The following is a 6,000-nucleotide window of genomic DNA, read 5'->3' on the forward strand; positions in this document are numbered from 1 at the left end:
ACAACTTCAACTATAAATGCATACATCTCCAACAAACATCTAAAATTTCATTACTTACCAAAACAACAACAAATTATACTATAGATGAATCTTGTATCATCTAAATCAATTCATTGGCACATCAAAATTAATGCATTCCAAATCAAATATGTTTCCATCCAGTATCATTGAACCACAGATCAAAACAAATAATCATAAATGTCAGCAGCATTGAACTACAGATCTAATAATCATATGACATCTATCTGACCCTAAATTCCCCCTTAAATAAGGTATTCAACCTCATACTAATTAAAATCTAACAAGCAAAAATTCAACTACTAATCTAATAAGCATCTGAAAAAACCCCAAGATGCTTTTATCTCTGAAGCAACGGCATTGCAGAGGATGTTCAATGCTGTCAATATGTCTGAAGCAACAACAAAATTCCACAACTAACCCAAACTAAATAAGCATAGACTGCCCCTTCCCCTCGACCACGCTTCCCCTCTCCTTCAGAAGCCCCAATCCAGCACAAAAAAATCCAGCCCTTGAGAAGTTCTTTTGGATTAACATGACAACACCCAGTACATGAGCACATCCTTCACTATATTTACAACCAAACTAATGCACCATCTAATCACCTCAGGTAGACAATTTCCAAATCACAAGGCCATGCACAAATCTAACCAAACAAATTCTGGCCACAAACACTACAATCTAAAAACTACCAACTAAAAGTGATAAGCAGATACCTTCTGCTCCGCCTCCTCCTCGCCGGAGCCGGCCTCCACCTTCTCCACCTCGTGCGCCTCGCCACAGCCTGCCCCCACCTTCTGCGCCTCGACAGAGCCCGCCTCCACCTTCTGCGCCTCGCCGGAGATCGCCAGAGCGGGCGCATCTGGCTGGACCGCGCTGCTGCGGCCCGGCCCCGCCTTCTCCAGATCTCCAGCGGAGGGAGCACCGCGCTGGACGCCGGCACGCCCCCTCACAAAGGTGCCCGCAGCGACCTGCCGCGCCTGCTCCACCAGATCTGCGCCCCAATCGGGGCGCTCGCCTCCTGCGTCCGCCATGGCGATGGAGAGGATGCGGTGAGGGAGACGAGGAGGTTGGAGAGGAGAGCGTTTTGGGGAGTGGGGAGTGGAGAGAGGGAGACGATGCGGCGGGGGGAAATGGTGGGCGATGCGGCCGGAGGTGGTTGCCGTCCACATTTATATGATGGGATAGTTTTGGCAACTACCCGTGACACGTGCTGCCCCACGCGCCGGCGGCTTCACGCGTGCACGAAAGGTCGCCGTATACAAACAAATACGTATACGGCCGGGCATACGATCCTATATGACGACCAACACGCCCGAAACCAAGGAAGCGTGCACCCGCCGTCCCTCGTGCGCCCTTAAGGCCAGCCCATGTGAGGGGCGGGAAGCCCCTTTCGTTTTTCCTTTTTATTTTTTCTGTTTTCTATTTTTCCTTTTGAAAGTAATTCAGGATTTCTACAAAGTTGCAAATTGCGAAAAAATGTTCGCATTCCAAAGTTCTTCATGGCTTGAAAAAATGTTCAGGACATGATAAATCTCACAGATTCAAAAAATGTTCGTGATTTCAGAAAGTGTTCATATGTTAAAAAATGTTCATGAATTTTTAGTAAATATTCAAAATATTTTGAAAAATGTATGAATTTTTCAAAACTGTTCATGAATTCGTAAAAGATATTAGGAAATTTTAAAAATGTTCACAATTTCAAAAATATATTTCTGAATTTGGAAAATTTTCCTGATTTCAAGAACAGTTCAGCGTTTAAAAAATTGTTCCTGAATTCAAAATATGTTTATGTTTTTCTTAAGAAAGCGTGAATTTTAAAAAATTTCGCAATTTCTTAATAATACGAATATTTTTTGAAGTTGATGAAAAAATATAATTCAAAAGTGTTCACCCATTTTTTTTAAAAAAGTTCAAATCTAAAAAAAATCAAAAATTAAAAAAATGTTCTCGAATTTCAGAAAATGTATGTAAAATTCTTCGGAAGCTTCAGCAAACATATATAACAGTTACCATGTAACACAGTGGAATAATCATAGCTAGTAGAGCATTAGTTACCAGTTAATAATAGTTGCAATCCATCACAAGCAATAGTACCTAGATATGAGTAGATATAGGTACGGTAATACACCACAAGTACTCGCAAACAAGAGCTAACATAATAAGTTCATTTCACATTGATACATGGCCCACCCCAGTTCTAAATGAGGTGGATGGTGATCATCATCCTCAAGTCATGGCGACGGGTGTTCGCAACACTGAGTAGGATGGCCTGTCCTACCCGAAGATTCTTGGCACGAAGGAACTTCTTCCACCCTGCCCTGCTCAAGACAGTGCGACCGTCCGTGTCCACTGCATAGGCACAGCTGGTGATGGAGCCCGTTCTGGTAAGGCGTAGTCCAGCAGCCATGCCTTCTTCGTCCGGGTCGATGCCACAGCTATCAAGTAACCTCTTAGGTAATTTCTAAAAACAGTTGACATGATATATGATCATGTCACGTGCAATTATCAACAAAGCATACACTTCAAGACACATATATCATTGGATTCAACACTGAGCATATATATCATCACATCACTACACTATACGCCAAGCATCAAATTACTACAGTAATTAGGCATATCATTAGATTACTGCGTACACTAAGCATATCATCGCATATTACTACACTACATGCATGTCATAAAATTCTTCACTAAATGAATTCTAAACTAGGCCTCTCATCACAGTACTACAACATGCATATCATATGAACTACTACACTAACTAAGCATGCATATCATGTAATTACCACACTAAGTAACATACCATGATATGCCGTTTAACATTCGTCCTTGTGAGGCGGGTCACGAATGGCTTCCCTAGGTAGTCTTCACGTAGCGGAAGCATGTCCCAGAGGTTGCCGATTTCCTCGTCGCCCAGTCTGAGTCCTTGGGCATACAGGTATTCAACAAGTGGGTTCTCATCATCATCTGAATCGTCATCATCTGAATCAGCACCATCTTCCTCCTCATGAACTTCATCCTCACTATCCGGAATCAAATTTAGATAGATAACAGAAATCCTGGGCCTATCTCTTCTGAAGGAGAAGCTGATCAATTCACCCCCACTAAGACGCATGCGGGCGATGAAACGATCCCAATCATCTCCTCCTATCTGGGTTATCTTTCGCCCCTTCCCGACCTGCATAGTGTATGGGCCCCCAAGAGCGTCGAAGGTCACGGTGTCTCCGATGAGCTCATTGAATGCCAATCTCACATTGCATGGTACGATCTGTGTAAGATAAAAACAAATAACAGACACAATACATTAGTGGAAATAGCAAAAAAAAAGAATGTACTGTCAGAAGGTTCATATAAATTGTTACCGCTGCAACAACAAAAGAAGGCTGGAAGTAGATGCCGAACAGCGTGGCAGTAGAAAGGCTGGTCTGGCACCGTGAGTTGCAGCGTCCACATGGTGCTTCCTCCATTCTACACAGAACATGTTGAACTCTAAGTTGAATTGTACATAGTACAATACAAAGATCATACATGTAATAAATCATAGTGATAACCTATACTGGCAATGGCCAATCAATCTATTTACTATCATCTACGTAATAAAGCAATGCCAATGACAATGGCAATGCCCGTCTCATCTAAACCTGGGAATAGTTCGGCATCCAAACTCAAACCAGTCCAATCCACGGCACACATCAAAACCAAACCAATCCAGATATTTTCATTTAGAATCTAGACCAAACCGAACTATACATGCTCGTCATCCAACCCAGTCCAAACCGTTTTCAACTTTTGGATTGAATCCAAAGGTTCAAACCATAGAAACCAACTCAAGATCCAATCCAAAAACTAAGTTTCAGTCCAAACCAATCGGCTCAGATCCACCTCCGTAGGGAGACGCGGTTGGGGAAGGGAAGAAGAGGGGAGATCTCACGTACTTGCCGGAGTTGGCGGCGGCCGCGCACCGGCAGCGAAGAGAGGGGTCGTCGGGAGATGGCGGCGGCGGCGCTGGTCGAGAAGGGGAGAAAGAAAGATGTGGAGTGGTCGAGACGGGGAGAAAGAAAAATGTGGTACATGTGGTGGCGCGGTTGTGTGGATGACAAGGGGACCCACTTGTGAGACCGATAGCAATTGATGGCAAACCGCAGGAGGTGCACGACCGCAGGAGGTGCACGACCGCGTGCACTTGTGAGACCGATAGTACTCTGTTTTTTGCTCTCTTTTTTTCATGTCAGAAGTGTTTTAAGCATTTTATCGTTTCAGGCCCGTGGGTGGTTACAGAATGGAACACGAACAGCACGAGCCCCATGACCCCCACGATCACGATAACGACGAGCGCCTCCCTCACGCGACGAACCGCCTCCCCCAGAACTCAAAAAGGCACCTTCTCCTCCATTCCTCCCTCATTATGCGAACCACGTCCATCTACTCCACAAACTGCAACCACCATCTCTGTCTCAAAACCGCCGTCGCTGGAGAAGGGCAATGGCAGAGGAGCCGTCTACCAAGCGTCACTGTGGCGAGACGTCCGACCAGAGCATCAAGGAAGACGACGTTCAGGTCCCCGGTGAGAAGCGCGACTACACCACCAAACTTGACAAGGTGGAACTCCACGGCAAAGAGACGCTGGAGGTCGTCTGCACCAGCAATCCAGACACTGCCGACGAAATGCTCACCAGGCTCTTCATGAAAGCCGTCGGCAGGTATCCTAGATTCGTCGGCGTTGATGTGGAGTATACCAGGGATGACGAACCTCCGCAGTACGCAGCAGTTCTGCAGTTATGCGTGGATGAACTCTGCCTGGTCTACCACATCGCTGCGGCCACAAAATGGTGAGCCATCCTACTCATATACCCTAGTTTCTCAACTACATCTACTAGTGTAGATTGTGAAGTGCACGCACTAGTGTGGTTTCTCAAGTACATGCACTGGCATAGATTTTTACCCTGATGCACTGGATTAGTATCTTAAAATCTTGCACCAGATTAATCACCAAACTTGATATACTAGTGTAGTTTCTGATCTTGATGCATTAGTGTTGTGTCTACCGCTGTGGATGCATTAGTGTTATTTTCTGAAGTTGATGCACTGGACTAGATGTATTAGTGTTGTGTCTACTAGTGTAGTTTCTGATATACTAGTGTAGTTTCTGATATTGATGCATTAGTGTCGTGTCTACCGGTGTGGATGCACTGGACTAGATGTATTAAAAGTTGTTTCTGAAGTTGATGTAGTGAAGTAGTTTGCTGTAGTGTTATTTTCAACTGTATGATCCAAAAAGAGAAATAACATCATGTACTTCATGCATTCATCTTCAAAATTACTACTAATCTTCAATATGTCTCTCCCCTTGAAGGCCCAAGCGCCTCAAGAGCTTCCTCCAGGAGAAGAAGTTGTTCACCTTTGCCGGTTTCAGCATTCATAATGACAAATAGATGCTGAAGATGTCTGGTTTGGAGATCAATCCCGAAAAGTACATCGACATTCAGAAAAACTATAGAGTTCCATATGCCGGCAGAAAGAAGCAGTACGACTCCTTGGCTGATGTTGCAGCCAACGTCATCCACCCATTTTACCAAAACATGAAGAAGAAGATCAACAGGACCGAAGACCATAAACTGTGGGGGATCAGCCCGCTACCAGACTACCTCATCGAGTACGCAGCGAAGGATGCGTGCGCCACCTACAAGGCTTGGAAGATAATAGACAACATCAAATCAGGTGTGGAAATTTCAGAAGCACAGGAGGCGTATTCCGTGGGCGACCGGCGTCTCCGATCTGATCTTGCAGCGGTCGTGGGAGGTGCGGACGGCCCGGGTGGTTAGAATGCGGAGCTGTAATCGCGGGATTTAGGGAGGGGTGGGCCGCGTGAGTTATGTGAGATTTGGATAAATGATATAAAAAAATAAGAAAATCTTGTCAACTCGTTTAGGGGTTTAGGGTTATTAGGGTTTAGGGGTTTAGGGTTTAGTGGGGGGG

Source organism: Triticum aestivum, chromosome 7D (assembly GCF_018294505.1).
Source record: "Triticum aestivum cultivar Chinese Spring chromosome 7D, IWGSC CS RefSeq v2.1, whole genome shotgun sequence".
NCBI lineage: Eukaryota > Viridiplantae > Streptophyta > Magnoliopsida > Poales > Poaceae > Triticum > Triticum aestivum.